A 21,250-nucleotide genomic window follows, 5' to 3' on the forward strand; every position below is an offset into this window, starting at 1 on the left:
GATCATCACTGGTCGAATACTTGTCCTTTTATTGTTGCACACAATGTTTAAATCGTATTTCGCTATTGAGATGTACCTGTGTGTTCGTCCTCACGTGTGTTTTATGCTAACAATATTTTGATACATAGTAATGAAAGTACTATGTTTCAGGGAGACGATGGAGCCTCATTCCGTGCTGTCTATGCGGATACAGAAAATATAGTCCTTGCAGCGCAAGAGGAAGGGAGGACATGCGGAAACGAATCGGAGCTACAGCGTGCAGATGTTGAAGGTCGAGTCAAAAAAGTTGCAAAGAAAAAAAAACAAAAAAAAGGTTAGTTACAAACAGTTCATAACTTTACAAAAATGTTTGTGCTGGGGACTATTTTAGGTTTTGTTTCCAGTCAATTCTACTACACTCCATCTTGTGTTTAAACTGAACATCCCTTTTCCAATATCTCCTCCAGTTACCCGTGGGTGTCAGAACTATACACACACAGACAGTGAAGCGAATGAGAGATGTGGCTTGCCAGACTGTGTACACTATGGAGGAACTATTAATTGAGGCGAGGCGTGTTCAGGCTCGAGATGCTCATGTCCAATGGCCAGAACATTAATTAATTGTGTTTGGAGACTACAGCAAAGTTGCATTGGACCATAGCAACAGTGCGACCGCACCACCACAAGAAGATGTTATTGAATGTATTGAAGATCGCTCTGAAGTAGTTGCAGATCAATTTACACAATCTACACCCGCCAAAAATTTGCCACCAAAAAACCTGTCGACATTGTTGTGTTCTCCCATCAATGTTGAAGTAATAGATGTTGAAATGACAGTGAATGAACCAGCCGCAGCATCCATAGACGCATCAGAACTTGATATCAACGATATTACTTTCCAATGTGCTGAAATCTCCACAACGTCAAAGGCCGAAACAACGTTGACGCAGGATGCCAGTCTAATGAAAGAGAGCAAATACATTGTATTCGACAGCTGTTTGATGGAAATTATAAGTATGCTGAAATGTGTGCGTTCCATTAGAGGGAATGTATGTGGGAAGCCATTGATTAATGTGACTCGTCAAATAAAAGGCAGTAACGTCAAAATAAATGCCGCCTGTAGATTAAATCCTAGGTTCTCATGGTCTGCACAACCAATGCTGGGGAAAATGCCAGCAGGCAATCTACTGTGTGCAGCTGCATCACTTTTTAGTGGCTCCAGTTTTAGAAAGTTAGAGGCTTTCTTTTAGTTTGTGGGACTCCATTTCATTTCTAAAGCGCTGTACTACACATACCAACGTGATTATCTGTTTCCGGCCATTAGTGATGCTTGGAAAATTGAACAATTGTCTCTAGCAAGTACATTCGAAGGCAAACGATTCAGGCTAGCCGGCGATGGACAGTGCGAGAGCCCTGGATTTTCTGCCAAGTACTACACCTACCACTTTCAGGACATGGATAGTAAGAAAATTGTGAGTTCGGTGGTCGTGCAGGTGTCCCAATGTACATCGTCAGTGGCCATGGAGAAACTAGGATTTATAAAATCAGTGGAATATCTACAATCGAGGGGGATGCACATCGACCTCATAGCCACGGACAGACACGTTTCAATTGCCAAGACAATGAGAGAGCAGTTCCCACATATTAAACATCATTTTGACAATGGCATCTTGCTAAATCAATCAATAAGAAAATCTCGGCTGCAGGAAAAAAAAAAAGGTTTTGAAAGTATTTTGCAGTGGTCACATTCTATCACCAACCATCTTTGGTGGAGCTCAAAACTTGTGAGGGGTCAGTGGAAATACTACTTGAAAAATGGCGGTCACTGATGCACCACTGTACCAACGTTCACCGCTGGACAGCAAATGAACATTTCCACCAATGTGAACATGGCCCTTTGTCCCCAGAGGAGGCACGGAAGAAGAAGTGGTTGATTCCATCTTCACCGACACACAAAGCCATTGAGAAGATTGTTTTCGACAAAACTCTATCAAGAGATTTGAGAGGACTGACCAAATTCTGTCACACAGGAGTTTGGAGGTGTTCCACAATATGTGCCTAAAGTACAGGCCAAAGCGCTGCATTTTACCTTTCGGGGCATGAAACATCGCACTCTACTAGCGGTCTTGGCCCATAACAGCAATGTCGGACATGAACAATCTAGGACTAGGGGTAAAGTAAGGATGCCTCGCTACACTAAGGTGTTTTCAAAACGAAGTAAGCAATGGGTGATCAAACCAGTCTATGATGAAATGCAGTTCGACTTTGTGAAAGGCCTTATTGTTGCTGTGTTAGAGAAGCACAGATATGGAATTTTGGACGTTTCTGTGCAGAGCAGTGATCCATTGCCACCGAACATTGCGACTGTGCCATGCCCACCCGATGCACAGCTGATTGTGAAGTACAAATCCCGGTTTAAATAATTGCAATACGATTGTCTTTTTGTAAATAAATGTTATTGTACAGTGTACATGTAAACCTAACCCCTAACTTCACCATCATGGGTGGCGAACAAGCTGGGTGTCATCTTTGAATTCTCTCTATTCACCTCACATATGTGTATGTATATATTTTTCTCATGTCTCATCTCATGTAAATGTAAATGCTGCGCACTGTTAACGGAGGGGAGGCTTGCATATTGCAAATAATAAAAACAAACAAACAATAAATCTCACTTTTAACTCAACTCCTGTGGTACTTTATACTTTCCCTGACCTTCCGCCAAAAATTAAATGTCTCAATTTGGGCTGCAAAGCTCGCAGACAACAGGGACAAAATTGGGGCACTTAGAACGCGCCAGCCAAGCGGGCCGTGGCATTTGGGAGAGAAGCGAGTTCGCATTTGCACATTGAGGCGCACTACGCAGACGGATTCTAAACTTCAAGTTCTCATAGATGCCTATACTACGTGATGTTGCAAATAAAGAAAGCGAAGGACAGCGCCCAGATGATGCCCACAAGTCGCACTGGAAGTATAAGGGTCTATTGTTTTTTGACCTTGAAACAGGGACCATGCCGAAAGAACTACATTTGAAGGGAGTACGCAATAACGTAAGAGACGATAAGGCAGAAAATTCAGAAACTAGACCGAGTTTTAGTTTTAGGTCAGTATACGAAAAATCATTGTTAAGAGCATGGTCCGTTTTACAGACTGCATTCCAAAGAGACACAATGGAAATTTCAAATATAATGTAAGTAAATCTTTACACGCTTTTATACCGGAATGAAGATTTAATGAATGGATGCATGAATAAATGAATGAATGAAGAGCTAGGAAAAGCAAGTAAAACTGTTCGTAGTGGGCACATGGGCATGCAGGTCCACTGGTCTCACCGATCTCGCTCCATGGCCCAGCCACTTTTCCCTGCACTACGGGACTGTCTCTGTATCCTTCAGCCCCTTCTCCCGGCATTTACCTTGCACTTGCCACCAGCTGGCCCTATTATTTAATTTGTATTCAACTAACCTTGTACAGCCCATCCCCATGCGCGATCAGAAAGACACCTGGCCTAGTAGGATCGTTGTCTTGTCTGTCTGCCCTTGTTCCCCACCAGCCTCGTCACGCCTAGTAACACTTGAGTATAGGCGCGTTACAAATGCCATATCATATCATTCCTCACGCATGTAGACTGTCGTTTATGATTGTGTGTTGGCCTCGATTTATCTTGTTACTTTTCGCATTGATTTTAGAGACGAACATACTCCATTGAACTACCCTTGCAAGCAAATAGTTTCTGATCGGCCGTAATAAATAAAATGAGTAATATTAATGAAGTTCGGCTAGCGAGACTAATTATCATTTTTTTGTTTTCATAACAGGTATTTGATCCCTTACTGCCACTGCCATCTGTTTGAGACACCGGCGGATGGATTCTTCAGCAGACACCTGCAGCTTCGTGTCAACAACTGGAGCACGATCACCATATTATGGGACGATCGCCAAGGGCCCACATGCCCTTACGCTGTACTAGTGGCTAGAAGCAACATAACCTTTAGGCTGGACTAGTGCCTAGTTGATGGAACAGCCTTGCGGTTCACCGCGCTTCCAAAGTGATTCTTTTTACGAAAATGAACACCCTGTGTACCATAAAGGAACACCGCGTGACTCAAGATGAAACGGAACAGTTATTGCGGATACAGATAAAAGAAAATAAATGGCTTACAGAGTTCATATGGCAATTGCTGAATATTCTCTAAACATTTAATGTCAAATAAATGTACTTTACCAAATGTACCGTGCTGCTGTTTCATTGTAAAGTACAGTTTCATATTCCGAATTGTGGCGCGCTGTGTTGTGAGTTGATCTGTGTTGGTTTCCGGGTTCTGTGTGGAGTCGCGCAGAAGACGACTGAGCGCGTTTGCCTACGCAGCACGTAACGTCACAGGGAGAATATGAATGTTCTGATAATGTCAGGCTCAGGGGCGGGGGAATTGATTTAGTGCCGCAAAAGCAGGTCAGCCAGGGCGATCGGGGAAAAGATAGGATTATCAGAAAATGGCAGCTCCCTGGTGCTTGTTTTCACGTGCGCTTAATGGACGAAAACTCGGGTAAGGTCCATAGGAAAGTTTTCTAAAATCGAGCCACTTAGGCTTAAAAAAACATGGCCGACCCGTTGGGACAATAACATTTTTTACTAGACCATGCCTTTAAGCTACCAACCAACTCAAGGGGTGTGTTGCACTGGAAATGTTCTTGTTAAACAATGCTAAATCGCACTGGACAAGAATATGGACAATATAAAATGAACAAATACACCAATACAATGGAAGAAGGCTGTAAGGCAATATGGCACCCCAAAAATAGCCCCAATAACATATGGGTAGACATGTGCGTGCATCCACGTCGCACCAGAGTTACGCATGATCGTGATGCAGATTAAGCTGGGTACAACAACCGATAAAGTCAAAAGACTGGTGTAGCCCCCGAAGTGCCAGCAAGTGCTGTTTTGCTGTGGACCCTGCTTCCCCTGCTTGTGTTGTGTGTCGAACGCTTTCTGCACCCCTCTTCACTTAGTGACTCTAAGTCAACAAGGAGTTGACAAGGAGAAGGCTACAGAGGACTAACTGAGCCGTAATGCGCTGTGTTGGAACTTTCACTGCGTCAATCCTGTGTCAATCCTGGCTCCGCCCACCATCTGAATTGAGCCGCATATTAACAGCGCGCCCCCGGAAGTGCCAGCAAGTGCTGTTTGGCTGTTTGGCTGCGCGGCGGGTGCGTGGTGCCTGCCTCTAAGTAAGCAATGTGTTTTGAACATGAAAATGAAACTAGGAAAGGAAATTATTGTAAACTATAACTGTGAATGGAGCTGAAAGGCTCACATTGAGGTACAAATGTTACCTTGGTTCTTTGAATGTGGAAAGAGGCAGATTTAGCCCGGAAATACTAGAACTCCTGTGACATTACTATTGTTTGAAATTGGTGTGTGGAACGAATATTCTTTAGGCATTACCAAAATATGATCCTTTGACCCAGAATTTAAAACACAGACAGTGGGGATTGTGATACTACCTTTTTGGCGAGTGAACTAGGAGTGAACTTCCAATATGGTGAATGGGCTGAGAAGTGGAAGAAAACTCATTGGTGCCCATACACCGGTAACAATTTTCATCGACCTGTCGAATGAAATGTCTTTAAACGAACATGATGATTTTGGGAATTTAACATCCTCACAGGGTGAGGTTGGGAACTCTGAATGTAAAGAATCCAGTCCGGTCCCGGTACCCGAGTGCATGAGTTCAAATCATGAGGGGGAGGTAGTTAAGGTCGCTAAGTGATGAGGTGCAAAAGGATGTGGTGTCCTTTGTATTAGAACCCTCCCCTCTCAAGTATAATGTCAAGGAAGTAAATTATATCGCCTTAATAGATGCATCAAATAAGGCAAATGTTGAAGGGTAGCAGTGGGTGCAAACTAAGGTGAATGCAAAGGGAATTACAAATCACACAGAAGTCTGAATGATTGCTCAATGCTAGGACCTGCAATTGAGGCTAAGGTAGGGAAGTGAATGAGGTTCTCACTTGAGCCATCCACCCCAGTGTCCAAAAAATGTATGGGAAGAGAGGGTGTCCATATGTTTAGCCTCCCAGTACACCACAATCTGGGTTCGTATTCCTTCTCCCTTGGAATTGCTGATGCTGGGATGTGTAAAGGTGAATGGCAAAGGGAAATAGAAAATGAGAAAAAGTATTATGCACAGAAAGCTAGTTCCCCAGCTCAAAAAAACCATTTAGTGATCCTAAAGAGCAAATTGATTTGTTTGATCAAAACACAGGGATCATCCCGAGAGAAATAGGAATCGAGCATGCGGCTCAAGAAGATGAACATTATCTTCGTGCTCGAGATGCACCTGGCTTGGGGTTGAATTTTCAGTACTGTCTAGGATTTTAGATTTGCTGGATAAAGGCCATGAGCAGACACATTGTCACATAGGGATCCTAAGGGCAACTATGACAGACCTTTCATGTAAGATGAATAGAGTGGAGGGGTTGTTATTTACTTGTGAAGCAGTGTCAGCACTTGCAGATGATCAAAAGAAAGGTGTGGCAATGTCGGATAACATGACCCAAACTCCTGGGGACTCAAGAATGGTTGATGCGGAAATGAAATCTTTTGATGAAATGGCAGCTTTAAAGGTGGTTAACAAGGACTGTCCTGCTACCAAGTTGAATCAAGTAGATATGGAATTGGGATGCTCCTCTGCTACCGCTATTCAGCAGATTAGGAAAGATATTGAGGTAATTAAGGATTGTATTATGTTTGGAAGAGGTGGTCAATTAGTGACTCCAACTCCACCCATGCAGGGGACTGACCTGATCAGGGATCAGGGGACTGACCTGGATAGCCTGACTGTGTTAACAGATTTGATTGATCTCTCTGATGGCTGCATGAATGAGATGTTTTCCAATACGATTGAATTGGCCCCTGAAGACGAGCCTGAAAAGCAGATTGTGGTTTTGACATGGAGAGAAAGGAAGGTAGTTGCAAGAGCACAGAAAAGGAATGCTAGAACTAACAAGGCCAAGAAAGCCAAGTCAAAGAAATGTGATGAGAAGTCTGAACACAGGACCTACTTGAAAGAACTGGTAGGAAAACACGATGAGGAAAATGGGTTTGATTTACATCAATTAGATGAGGAATCAAAGGTGCATTTGGATCTCTTTCCTGAGGGACCAGTTAATGGATCAAAGATTCCTAGGAAGTGTACACAGAAGTTGAAACACAGAGGGGGTGGTAGAACTATCTGGATTAAAAGTCACTCAAGATATACAAACTCAACCTCAGAAAAAAGGGCTGATTGCACTCCTGACGTGCCCACCCCTGGAGGTGGTAACAGCTTTATCACAATTCTATCCTGTAAAGAATAAGAAAATCAAGGTAAAGAATTGTAAGGAGCCTTTGTAGCATGGGAGTAGTCATCCCTGCTAAGATCTCAAATGAGGGAAATGGCGAGCCATGGATGATGGCAATGGTCGGTAGGGATGAACAAGTAGGGGACGTAGAGATGGGGAGAAGTGATGGGGAAGAGGAGGGAGCCCAGGAGGTTGACCATGTGGTTGCAGGACCAACCAAGAATAAGTTGTCCTGTAGCGACGTGGGTCTCAATGTTACCCCGAATTGTATTGAAAATAAAGTACCCCATAGACTGTCAAAAGAAAGGGGCAAAGAGGATGAAATAAATAGGAATGTTAACTACGAGGAGATTTTACACCATGGCATGCCAATAATTATGGGATGGAAAATCAATGTTGCGATATATGGTAGAACGAGCTTGAATGGAACTTTCATGCTAAAAACATTTCAAGCGATCCCCCCCCATTAAGAACTTTACGATCAGATGATATAGAATGGATTCGCCTAGTTACAAACTTTAACCATCGCATGATATGTGGGTTCCAGTCTATGATCAATGGGAGCAGAGGTAGAACTTTGGCGCCATTGGCCTGGTCCCATATATCTTCCAGAATGATCACGAGGCTGAGACCTTTTTAGAAACACCCCTTGAGTATGAGAGCTCCAAAAGTGAAGCGCTGTTGAATGGTCCTCTTTCCAATATTAATGAAGATACCTTGAAGAAAATTCTTGCATTAGCAGCTGCACTGAGTGGCATCACGACACTGTCAAACAAAACAGCTATCTCACCTCCTAAGGGTAACTCTGATACATTAGCGTAATGAGGAACCTTTTGTTTTAATGTCATGGAATAGTTGTGGTCTAGCAAATTTCCTACAATGGTTTGGTAAGAAAGACATTGAAAACTGCCCAGCTATGATTTTGCTTCAAGAGACCATGCATATATGCGCATTTTGATGTTGCGGGTTATGGATGCTATACCCAAATGGCTACAAGAGGAACTAAGGGGCATCCCTCTGGGGGTATAGCTGTTCTCATTAACAACTCGTGTAAGCCTGTTATGGAGCTACTTTATAAGGATGCTGCCGTGATGGCGATATAGCTGAACCCACAAGGAGCAGCGAAATTAGTTATAGTGATCCTATGTATATATTCGAATAGGGCTTATATGTCCTGGGAACAGATAGTGAATACTTTGGATTCAATACTCAAAGGCGTATTTTTGAGAAATGATCAGGTGGGGATTGTGATAACAGGTGGAGTTAAAGTCCCCTCCTATCAGCCATTAATTAACAACGGGAGATTGTTTAACAAAACAGTCCCTTTGACCGTCAGGAATGGCCAGAAACTGGTCAGTTACCTTTCAGGCTGGGACATACAGCTGGTACCGCCTCAAGTAGATTGTAGTCCTTTCACTTGGAAATGAGGCCAATTCTTTTTTTGTCGACCTGCATCTTAAGAGGCTGTGAGCCTGTGTTAATCAGGGATTTAGGTTTTGGGGACCACTTTGCCATTTACATAGAGTTGCGGCTTCCCAAATGGCGATATGACTCGAATATTATGCTTGAGGTAATTGAGAACGATGGGCCTGGACTATCCATTAGATGGAATCCTGCCATTTGCCGGAGATTAATGAATTGTATTAGAGTGGATCCAACTTTTGTGTTGATGAGACATTATGACATTGGGGTGGATGTGGAGCTGGAAAAATGAATTACGAGTAGCATCCACATGCACCCAATGCATCTTGCTTGGGACTTAAATTTGGTACATATTCCCAAAGAACATAAGCATGCTTTCAATCTAGTGATTCATCAATTGAAAATTAAAAGAAATGTCAAGTTGCGCCAATTGGGGCTGGGTGCCTCCCTATGTCGTGTTGAGAAAAAAACATACATTTGTCATATAAAAAATAAGATTAAAGAACTCAGATATGACATTGCTCTAAAAGACAACCAACGTATGATGTATCATCTATTAAAGTATGATACACGAAAAACATGGGCGATTCTTAGAACTCTTAACGCCCCAATTATAGGGCAGAAGGAACCAGCCATACTAGCATTAGTATGGGTGGATTATACGACAAAAAAATTTAAATTGCCCCAAAAGTTTGAAAAGGCACTCTCTCTGGATTATTCAAATATTAGAGCTCTGTCCTTGGTCCACGGAAGACATTGGGAATGCTATTGCTAAATTAAAGGAATCGAAAGCAGCTGGTCCGGATGGGATCCCACCCTGCCTGATAAAAACTGACCCTCACTTACGAGTGTAGATCCTCGAGAACAAATTTGACAATATTTTTTCAACTAGGCAGATTCCAGCTACCTGGTGCTCTGCTATCACAGTTAGCCGGTCCGATAGCACAGCGAGTAGGAGTGCTCGCTTTGACATCCGTGCAGAGCCTGCTGATGCAGGTTCGAAACCCGGCAGGGCCAAACTCAGCCTTTCATCCTTCTGAGGTCGATAAATGAGCACCACACACCGTGGGTAATAATAAGCAGCGCTCAGATACCGGAGGGTTCGTAGCGCTATATAAATGCTAAAGTATTATTATTTTTATTATTATATTTATTCCCATTTACAAAAAAGGGCTTATTAATGAACCTGCCAATTTAAGACCCATTGCGTTGACGGACGCTTCCTCTAAGCTTTTCTCCCAGCTTATTCTGAAGGAAATACAGGAGTATATGTATAATCACAAACCCTGTCTAAATTCCAGATAGGGTTTAGGAAATTAATGGGTTGCATTTTGAATGCGACAATTGTCTCATTTGCAGTGTCAGACGAAACGCCCCCATGTTGGAGCAGTGTATACGGCTGTACTCGACCTAAGTGCAGTTTTTGAGAATGTGATAAGAGAATTGTTGTGGGACAAAATGATCCAGTTTGGTTTTCCGGTGCATTTAGTAGCGCTAATCGCACTTATGCACTCTACGACCAATTATAGGGTACGCCTGAATTAATTGGGTGCACTTACTGAGGCAATAGTGACGGAAGTTGGGCTAAAGCAGGGCTGCTCTTTGGCAGCGGTTTTATTTAATCTTTACCTTACGGATCTTGAAAATTTATGGAAGGATGCTATTATTTACCCTGTGCAAATAGCCCACCTTAAACTAAATTGGATCAGTTTTGCGGACGATTTGCTTATATTGGACAAAACTCTGTTTGGGTTGCAGAATAAACGGAATCTTTTCTCCAGATTTGCTGAATCTCTTAATCTAACAGTGAATCAGGCAAAATCACAGATTATCATCTTCTCAGATGGGAAAAAAAAGGATGTTAAAATTCAAATGGACCATTGGAAAGGTGAATCTTGAGGTTGCGAAAGCGGTTAGTTCCTGGGGTACACATTATCGGATCAGAACTCTAAGAGATAGTGGAAGGAGTTCATATGAAAAACCCTTTGACTGCTCGGATGTGTATCATATATCGTAAATATTGTAACTTTTTTATACTGCCCATCATACAATTTTACTTGCTAAAAATTGAACCATCAATTCTTTATATTTTGGAAATCTGCACCGCAGAGATTGATGACCTTCTGGACATTGCTCAGGGGAAACTGTGGAAAAAAGTGCTGGGTCTGGCGAAATCAATTCCCAACTATATAATTTGCCATGAATTTGGCGTACTACCTCTCTCAGCCAAAAGGAATTGGAGGTTATTGAACAACTATAGTAAGATGTTAGTCCCTCCTAAGAACTCGCTTTATGAAGATCTGAATGTTATGATTGCATCAGGATCTTTGGTATCCTTATCTAAATTTGTAAAATAAATTGATGCAATTCTCGACCTGATTGTAGTATCAAAGGGAGAGCTTATTGTGGGCTTACCTTGCTATAAGCGTAAATTCCAATTGCTAAATTGGTGTGTTCAGTCGATCAGATTGGCAATTATAAAGCCTATTCTGAATATGCACTTTTCAGCAGGAAATTGGGTGATTTACCCAAATATATCCAGCAATTTCCTTGTCTAGCTGCAAGAGGGCTATATCTGCGGTGCAGATTGAATCAAATTCACACCAACGAGCGTGTGCAGCATTGGGAAAAAGGAAAGGAAATGTCTCGCATCCAAAAGAAGGAATGCCGTTTTTGTAGATTCCGAATGTGGTTGAGATCTTGAAGCATTTGCTGATTTTCTGTGAACAATTTGAGGCGTTGAGAGTGATGGAATTTGGGACCTACTGGTACTCAGGATCTGCCCTATCAAAGAGCGCCTTATGGAATAAATGTATGTGGGGAAATAGTATTAGATTAGGCATAAGACTTACTAAAATCCTCACAAAGATTGATGAACAATTATCGCTCGTTGATGAATAATGAAGTGATGTTTTTTTTTTTAAGAAAATGAAATGGAAAAACAAAAGAAGGTTGTCTATGTTTCAATTATATGTAAAGGTTAAATTATATAAGAAAACAAAATGGTAACTTTGAATGAAATGATTTTAAACTTTTAAAGAGTTATTTAGATACAAAATATTGTTTTTAAGAAGATTGAATCTGAAACTTCGATGGTATAAGGAAAAAGTCATATGTTTCAATTCTTGCTTTTTCCCTTCTTAAATAATTTGCAAAGGTTTTTTATGTAACCAAACTATTAAAAAATTAAAAAAACTATGGTGTAGAGAACATTTGAACAGCTTTGTTTGCCTTGGATGAGCAGTGATGGGACATTTGTAAATTATCTCTATATTAACTGGAACGCATAAAGCAACTGTTTATATGGTTACTGTAATAAACCTCAATGAACAAGTTAGTGTTTGCTAATATATAGAAAGCTCAAATGACTGCCTGCAGGTGTCCAACCCCAGAAATGTACAAGCTAAAATATAATACTGTGTAACAAGGTCCCTATTTGTACTGGTAATAAATGATTGCTGTTTTTTCATGTTGAAAATGAGAATTAAAAGGTTTATAGAAAAAATACTGGAAACGTTTGTGATGATACAACGAGAGACATTCGTTGAGGTGAACCACTGCTTTGGAGCTAGCCAGTGGGCGTTTGCCCACAGCATGGTACCATGGCAGCATTACTGGATGTACATGAATATCTTTTACAACGCAACAACCAACATCAAGACTCACTCCTCATTATACAAGATCTGTCTGCAGCATTTGACACCCTGGACTATTCTTCATAGAATGCCTTCTGCGGTTTGATTGGCAGATGCTATTAAAATGGCTTCACTGGGGGCGTGGCCAAGTGGGAATGGAGATGGCCGCAGAGTAGAGGAGCTCTGGGGCAAGGGAGTCAAATTAAACAAAAATTAACTACTAAATCATTTTATTTCAACCTCACCTGTAGCAGAGCGGTTCCAGATGCATTGACGGATGTATGTTTATGTCCAGAATGAAATTTGGCTTCGTTGTTGAGTCCGCTTTTAAAGAGCTTTGCGATGCATGCGGTCCGGAGAATCCTTTAATCAGCTTGTGACGGGTGTGTGATGGGAATTTGCAGCGCTGTGTTTGTGGAGGTATTTCTGATGGTAAAGCAGCATTATTTTGCTTCTTGTGAATGCCGGCGCTGATGGGCCCTGAAGAGAAGGAGGCTGTGTAGTTTCCCCGAGAGCGGAGCAGGGGGCGAGGCCTAAAACACCGGCATGACGTGAAGAGTCACGCCAGACGTTTAGTCAGCTGACACGGCCCTCGGGTTGCAGTGAATCTGCTTACAGCTAGATACTGACCTTCCACACAACAAAGGTCGTAAGTACTCTAATGACACGATTTTCATGGAGCATTTCTTTATCTGTGGACATACGAAAGCCATAATATAATTATTCTTATTTGAAGTAAAGATTTATAGGAATTTATGACCTCAAGGGTAATACAGCAATAAGGTACTTATAATCTTTGCTTCCCAATAATATAGCACGCTATCATCAGCATTCAATTGAAATAACTCAGCACATCAGTATATTATTGGGTATTTGTGCCAGTTTCTGTCATTTTATTTTTGAATATATCATTTTTTTAAAATACCCAAATGTTTACTGCCTGCGCCTATTGAATATTTATTCTAGCTATTCATTGTGGGGTCAGCTGTATACCTCATCTTTTGATTTATTTAGACTACCTACATGGCAGATACTGCAATAAATACCATGTCATCAGATAGTGCTTCTTTGAATACATGCATGGGAAAAATTCTTGAAGAACTGAGCAACATCCGCTCATCCATTACCATACTTGACTCCCGCTCTTCATCCATACAAGATGAAATCAAAGGCTTCAAAAATTAAATTATATCATTTTCCAGTAGAATGGATGAAGCGGAAGAAAGAATAAGTGTTGTGGAAGATAGAGTGGAGGGCATTGAGTCAATGCAAGTGATGATGCTGCAGTTACAAGATGAAGTCACAGAGCTAAAAGATAGGAATAGAAGAGATAACCTACGTTTTTACGGTAATCGAAGGTGATGACCCAATCAATTTTCTCACCAACTGGATTCCCTCTGTGCTTGGAATAACTTTTGTTCCCCCTCTAGAATTACAACGGGCGCATAGAATTCGCCCTTGTTTTTCTAACAGCAATAACTCACCAAGATCATTTATAGCATGTTTTCTTCTGCATCAACAAGCTTGCCAAATTTTAAACTCGACTAAGAAGAACTCTCCCATACTCTTCCAGAATAACAGAATATTCATATCACCGGATTTTTCCAAGGCTACTCAAGCAAAGAGGAAGAGATTTCTAGATATGCGACCCCTTTTGAAATCTCTCAATATCAGATATGGCCTACTTGACCCAGTGAAGAGGATTATTACTATACCGGATGGCCCCACCAAAGAATTTACAGACCCAAACAACCTTCATAATTTGCTTCTTGAACTTCAATCTTCATCAATGGATATATCTGCACCATGTGTTCCTGCCACCACCTCGAAAGATGATCCGTCTTATCGTCCACAATCCTACAAAGTTCTGAAGAACCTGAACGTCAGGTATACTCCCAAGCCAACAAATCAACTTCCTCCACTCCACTTGAAATCCCATCCACATCATCCCATCAAAGAGACAAATCAAGATCTTGCATCAAGATGACTGATCTTGCACTTTCTAACTCACAAACTTGATTATAATGCTGAATGCTTCTGATATTTAATCGTCCAAATCTTTAGTTCTTCATTGGCATTCTTGTACTTTTTTCCGCTCTCTTAATATGGTGAATGAATCTCTATTTAGTTCATGTTACTTTAACTTGAATTGATATTTGCTTTCTCTGGCACTTGCTCCTTTCCGTCTGCGCCTCTACTTCTCTGTAGTTTGGTATCCCTCATGTCTTTCTTGCTTTCTCGGTTCCTTAACTTCCTCATATGTACTCATCTATCATTCTTCTTTCTTATATGCCTTCCTAAATCCAACTGTTCAACTCCTCTCTCTCTTTCTTTATTTTGTTGTCTGTCTTCCCCTTGTGTTCGATCCCTTGTTCTCCTCATCCATAGATATTTTTAAGATGTTTGACTTAAAAGTTGTGTTAAAATTGTATAAACTTTATGGTGGACACTATTACCTGCATCTGTTTTAGCTATGCTTCATATTTGACAATTGGTAATACCATCTCTCTGCCTTCAATATGTAGATAAAAATCCTTACTTGGAATGTTAAACGAGTGGGACATCCTATTAAACGCTGCAAAATAATTACTCAAATAGCCAAACAAAAACCAGACATAATCATGTCTACAAGACACTCATTTAAGTTCAATCGAAAATTGGAAAATTACAGCCCAAAGGATAAGCCACACTCTATACTCCAATGCTCTGGACAAAAAAAGGAGGCGTTTCTATTCTTATCAACAAACATCTCAATTTTGTTCTACTTGAAGAACAAAAAGATCCTGAAGGTCGTTGGATTATAGTTCAAGCAATTGTCAATGATTTACCTGTTACTATTGTTAATGTGTATGGTCCAAATGTCCCACTCCCTGTGTTTTGGTCCAATCTTCTATTTAAATTGACACACAACAATTCAGATAAGTTTATTTTTTTGTGGAGACATGAACAGGATTATGGACTTTTGCGTTGGATAGGAAATATACTTCAAAATGTATTAATTCCAAAACTCATAATAATTTTCTAAACCTAATGCAAAATCTTCATCTAGTCGACTCTTGGCACTTTTGTCATCCAGACCCCAAGGTCTATACGTTTTATTCCCCACCTCATCAATCCTATTCCAACCTAGATGACATTTTTGTCAACGCTTGCTTAACCGCTTCCATTTTAAATTCTGAAATTGGTCCCATTACAATTTCTCATCACTCACATGTCACCACCACCCTTGATTGGACACCCACTAACAACTTATCCCCTAGATGGAAATTCAATCCTTACCTTCTGAAAGACCAATCCTTTATAGACAAAACCAACTCCTTTATCAAATAATTCTTTTTTAATAACCGCCCTGAGCATACATCCCGTCATACTAATTGGGATGCTTTCAAATCGTCTCTTCAAGGTTTTATGATACAATTTGTAGCCATCAAAAAACAAATCTCTGAGTCTTTTCCCAATAACGTTCTTTCATCCATCAAATGTTTAGAGCAAGTAAATTACGCAAATCCTGATCCCAAGATCATTAAGCAACTCACTACCAAACGTATTGAATTTAATAAAATGTATACAGAAAAAGCTGTTAATTTCATTCTTAGATCAGAACAAAATTACATTATGGATCCAACAAAGCCGATAAAATGCTAGCGCTTAAGAAAAAAAAAGAGAAATCGCATATAACTCATTACCACTCCAGATGGAAATATATTACCCAAAACTAAGGATATCAATGATGCCTTTCTTAACTTTTTCTCTAAGCTATATTCTTCGGACTCTTGAGGACATTGTCTTTCTTTCAATCTAATAAAAAAGTAAATCCAATTAATCCTTTTCAACTAGCTTACCCTGATAATCACATTATCCTTGATGAAATTAAGCTGGCCATCTCTGATCTCAAACCTAATAAAGCCCCTGGCCCTGATGGTTTTTCTTTGGACTTTAATAAAACTTTTGCTGATTCTTTAGCTCCTAAACTTTTAGAACTATTTACCCATTTTAATAATATTGGAAAAAGCATCGGTTTGTTTAGCTAAGCCCTTTTAAATCTATTCCCTAAACCTGATAAAGACTCTGCCCTAGTTAAAAATTACAGACCCATATCGCTTATTAATATGGATTCTACGATTCTAGCGAAAATACTTGTGAAAAGGCTGGAATTCCTCCTTCCCGTAACTTATTCACCCCGATCAATCCGGTTTAATAAAAGGTTGTTTTGCTTCATCCAATTCTAGGTTACTATTTAATATTCTAGCTCATTCTCAAAACTCTTGATCCCTTAGCCATCCTTGCCTTAGATGCTGAAAAAGCATTTTATCGGGTAGCATGGTCTTTCGTATTTCATTCATTAGCTTGGCATGGCATACCTCCTTCCTTTATTAGCTTAATTAAAATTCTCTATTCTTCTCCTACTACTCACATCCTCATCAATATCTCATTATCTTCTTTTCCTATAGGAAGAGGAACTCGACAGGGATGTCAGTTATCTCCTTTACTTTTCAATCTAGCCCTAGAACCCCTTCTAAAACATTAGATTAAATATAGACATAAAAGGTATCCTTATTAAAGATAATGAAATCATCAGCATACGCAGATGATATCTTAATATATCTCTCTGAACCAGCTACTTCAATCAATCATCTTCTTAGTGTTATTAAAACATTCTCCTCAGTATCAGGTTATAAATTAAACCTCAATAAATCTGAATTCACGCCCCTAACACATTTTTGTAATCCCACCAATACCCCTATTTTAGGTCCATCTTGGCAGGCACATCACATTAAATATTTGGGTTTATTAATAGATAAAGATATTCATACCACAATTCTTCTTAATACAAATTACCTTATTGAAAAGGCTACTGAAATGACAGAAAAATGGTCTCCACTATTTCTTTCATGGTGGGGTCGCTTAGACACGATTAAAACCATGATTAGCCCATTATTCTTTATTCGCTTTCTATGATTCCCACTGTTATTCATGCCTCCTTTTTTAAAAGACTTGACTCACTACTTCTCAAATTCCTTTGGAATCAAAAAGTCCCACGCATAGCCATTAATGAATTAAGACTTCCCAATTCTTTAGGTGGTGTTAAATTTCCTAATTTCCCAATGTATAATAAGGCCTTTATCCTAAAACAATTAACCCTATTTAAACAGTTTGAATCTCATCCAGATAATGCCCGTTTATGGATTAAAGTTAAACTAAGTCATATTTATCCCTTTTCTTTATCTCATTTCTTAACTACCGCCTCTTGGCCCAATATTACATCTATAACGTCATTGTATTTCTTTACAATTATCTGGAACAAACTCCCTGACAGTTCTTTCCATAAAACCTCTCATGAAAACTCTCTTCTTTGGTTTAACAAAGAAAACTCTACCAAACTCAATTGTCCAACTATACACAGATGGTACTCTTTTGGTATTAGATTTGTTAAGCAATTAATTCACAATTCTACTATAGTGCCATTTTCAACTTTGTGTTCACTTTATAATATCCCTATTTCTGACCTCCCATTTTATACCTCTTTAGTTAACACGCTAATCAAACATTTATCCAAATGTAACCAAAAAGCTCCTACTTCGCTTTTTAACCTCCTTATCAATAATCTCTCCACTAAGGCCGCCAAACTTTATATGATTATAAATGAATGTGCTTTCGCCAGATCTCCTAATCTTAATACTATGAGACAATGGGAATTAGATTGGGATTTACAGATTACAGCTGAATAATGGATCAAAATATGGAAGACTTATCATTCCTCTCCTGCTGCCAATCTCACACAAACTTCTTTTTTCATTCTACATCGTGCATGTATTACTCCTATGCGCATAGCCAAAAATGTTGATAATTATTCCAATAAATGTTGGTCATGTGATTAACAGAATGCAGATTTGATTCACATGATATTTAATTGTAAATTTGTTTATGCATTTTGGACCAAGGTTTGGTTGCGCTTGAAATTTAAATTTAATTTTACAGAACCGCTATCTTTGGCAGACCTGATGACTGGTACTGTAACCAATACTGTTATAAAACAAATAGACTTGCCAATCTTATTTAATTTAATGATTATTATTGCACATCAGAATATTATATACAACTGGAAGAATAATAGCACTATCGCTTAATATCTGGTTGAACTCTATATGTTCAATACATCGTATAGAAAAAAGTTATGCTGTTAGTTTTGATTGTATACATAAATTGACAAAAAATGCAATATATTCCTGGAATACCTTAATGTTCATTTGTAACAAATCATTTCCCTTTATCTCTCCCCTCCTTCCCTTCTTCCCTCGTGTTTTGTGTTTTCTCTATCGATCCAGCAATTTTCTGAAGTTATATTGGTTTATTCAATTAATATGTTTTTAATCTATTTTTGATTACTATTCTTGGCAATTCAAGCTCATGTTATATGAAATATTTAAATGTTTGTACCTCTTAGCTTCAACTTTTAAAAATGCTTATCAGTTACTGTATTTCCTGCTTTTTCTTGTATTTAAATAAAATATTTAAACAAGATAAAATGGCTTCACTCCTTCTCTCATGAGCTAAACTGAGTCTGTCCGGACTGGACAACACCCACCCTAATGCATTGTATGATATCTCAGGGGTCAACTTTGTCCTGCTTGCTTTTCAATACCTATTGCAAGCCATTCTATGACTTACTTCACAGTTTAAAAGGTAGGTTATCTTTTTTATGCTGATTCTCATTTATCTTTTAAAAACGACTGGCCATAAAGACCTGGATGGAACATATCCGGTCGGGTCAAAACAGTAATAAGATAAAGCTAAACATTATTAACACATGGATGTAAAACCAAGATAGATATATCTAATCTGCCACCCTAACTATTGACTCCTGGTGCTTTCCATTATGCCTCAAGTAAAAACATTGGACATTATATTTGATTTTCAGAAGAACTTGAATGCTCAGGTCAATGCCCTTAAGAGTAGCACTAAGTCATAAAACTAGAGGCAACAGGCTTTGTCAGTCAGTAATGGCCCAGGGCAAGATGAAGCAAGGGCCTAAATGCTGCCCCCTCTGCTTTTACTAGCCAGTGAAGCCCACTGCCTGGGTTATGGGTAAATGCACCACAGGAGTTATGCTAATACTGCTAATAGTGACTGAAATAAAATCAAAATTGAACAGCACAAACTGTGGCAACCGCACTGATCGTTTGGAATATGGCTGCCACTGAAATGAAAGTTGGGCTCCAAGCAGAGTTCCTCTTCGATTTCCATGGCACATAAGGTACTGGCGGCGAAAAGAGTCAAAGACCAGGCATTTGGGACAATTGGCCTGGAGAGGGCGAGGATACAAAACTGTTCTGAAGGCAGAGAAGGAGGGCCAACTATGTCTGAAGGCAGGAAAGGACCTTTGGTCAGTGGGAGGTGGGATCAGGGTGAGCGGCAGTTTAACTGGGCGGTATGAGCAGAGATGGGGCAAGTGCGAAAGCAATCTGTTCGATCAGAACACACGTTTGGATCTGTAGTTTAGGACCGTATTCTGAGCATCCCGATTGGCTAGCGCACATGCCCAGTGTTCTAAGAGTTATTGCATCATGCCATTCAATCTGACAGGCCAATATGAAGCGCAATCTCACCTTGGTGTGATTGCTAGAACAGTTATAGGAGCAACACTAGATAATGGCAACTCCTTATACATGGGTGCCACCAATACCTTCATCCATAAGATTCATATTTTTACAAAACCATGTGGTGAGAACTGTTACCAATGCCCCCTTTGGATCACATGTATAAACTCCACTGGCTACTGTTTCTGAGTAGTATTATATTTATGGTGGCATTTTTAAAATACTCACTATAGGGAAAATCCCATACAGATCTCATGAGCAGCTTGACTTCTCAAACATGGTAGGACCCTCCTTTCATCCACTCAAGTCCTCATTAAGATCCATATATTTAACATTTCCACTGCTGGTGGAAATGTTTGTCTCGGGAGCTTGGATTTGGAATGAATTCCCCCCTCGCCCCACCGACCCCTGCGTTGTACCCAAGTGACTCTCCCACCGCACAGCTATTCATCGACACTGAAGTGGCATCCATCAACTGCACAACCAAGGGCCGAACAACACAGAACACCGAAGACAAACTCACATCATACTCGCAGGTGTCAGATTTCGCACAGCTGAACCATGCTTCACGAAATCTTCACTGGGGGCAAACAATCCCATGCAAAACAGCCTCTTTCATCAATATCAGCTGTCTGCACCAAAAAGTCTAGGGCATATCGGAATGTTGGGCTTCACAAACACTGCTACAACGCAAATCAACATCAACACAACTACCCAATTAAACATCTGAAAAAGGTGAACTTGCTTGAAAAAGGTTATCTACTGGGGCATTTAACCTCAACACAAACGTCCAGGAATGAAAAAAGGTTTGCAGCGAATAATAAGTGGTGTAGTTCATACACATAGGTATGCTGCATGGACACAAGTGCCTGGCGTTAACACAACAAGAGTAGTGGATGGTCCCACTTTCCATATCCATAATAGTGCAGGGAGAAGGGAATGCCTGAAAGTACTCCAAAAGCCATACTCCGATTCTATAATCTTTGTGACTAAATCGGCGTCTATAATAATCAAAAGAAAAGACAATATGTTTCACAAATTAAATTAAAAATGCCAGTAAAGCATTTTTGCAAACCACTATGCGTACAATATGTGAACATTATTAGAAAATAAAGCGTTTTGCATGTTACAGACTATAGGCAGATTCATGTTTCTTTTTCTTGTGGCTTCAAATTATGATGCGTGGAATAAAAGTGGTAGTTACCAACAAGAAAATAAGGCCTCAAATATTTTCTAATATTATACATGCGTTAAAGACCAGTTATTTTT

At 39.9% G+C, this 21,250-nt stretch overlaps 1 protein-coding gene across 1 annotated transcript in view; it reads right to left on the reverse strand.

Moving 5' to 3' along the window:
• UNKL (unk like zinc finger) overlaps nucleotides 1-21,250 on the reverse strand; it is a 1,575,372-nt gene that overhangs the window by 1,030,725 nt on the left and 523,397 nt on the right. The window lies entirely within an intron of this gene.

Source organism: Ambystoma mexicanum, chromosome 2q (genome assembly GCF_040938575.1).
Source record: "Ambystoma mexicanum isolate Mex_15411 chromosome 2q, UKY_AmexF1_1, whole genome shotgun sequence".
Taxonomy (NCBI): domain Eukaryota; kingdom Metazoa; phylum Chordata; class Amphibia; order Caudata; family Ambystomatidae; genus Ambystoma; species Ambystoma mexicanum.